An 873-nucleotide genomic window follows, 5' to 3' on the forward strand; every position below is an offset into this window, starting at 1 on the left:
GCAGGTGCATAAGGCTGCACTGGTTATTCCATCAGGGTGGCACGGTCTCAAGTAATTGTCATTAATGTCTTTCTCCCTCCCTTTCATGTCTGTGAGTCAAAGGTTGGAGATCTTTACTTGCCAGTTCAAATTGCTTAGCATACCTTATATAGACACCAGCTCAAAGTGGGGTTACTCATAAACTCCAGAGGCATTTAAATATTTTATTTGACTTCTAGGCTGCAAAATAGCTTAAGGGAAAAAAATTTAATATGTTCTCTGAAACAAGCACTAGGAAGAGCTTTATGAGTTCCCCATCCTTGCTTTGATCACCAGTTTGAATTTGGTAATGGTCAGACACGCCAGTATAACCCTAGACTGATCAAGATGGGAGTCCAAGTTGAGATTATGGCCCTTTTTTCCTTCAGGAGAGGCATATGTTGTGTAATTGGACTCATGATCAGAACAGTGGTTTTCAAAAGCAGCCTGCCACATGCAGTATGTAATTTAGTATGTTAAAATTCTGGCTGAAAGAGATCCAGGCAAGACTGGATAACCAGTTGTGTTTTCAAACTGTTGAAAAAAGAGAGAAAACTGAATGCTAAACTGAAGAGTTTTGTTTGTTTGTTTATTTCCTGGTACAGAGGAATTATCAAAGGCTATTTGCCCTTAAATACTGGTGAGAAGCCATTTGGGTCCTTCACATATGCACTTTGTATTCTGTCTGTCTTTGGCATTGGCATGAAGTCTGTGTAGCTCATCTTGCACGTGAAAATGGGAAGGGTTGACTTGCAATTAAGCACTAGGCTAGGGGCAGGACCACTGTTTTCTGTTCCCACTCTGCCATAGACTCAGCGCAATTCTGGGCAGGTTGGTTCTTTTTGTCTTTCTCTC

This window comes from Pygoscelis adeliae, unplaced genomic scaffold, assembly GCF_000699105.1.
Source record: "Pygoscelis adeliae isolate BGI_AS28 unplaced genomic scaffold, ASM69910v1 Scaffold36, whole genome shotgun sequence".
Classification (NCBI taxonomy): Eukaryota; Metazoa; Chordata; class Aves; order Sphenisciformes; family Spheniscidae; genus Pygoscelis; species Pygoscelis adeliae.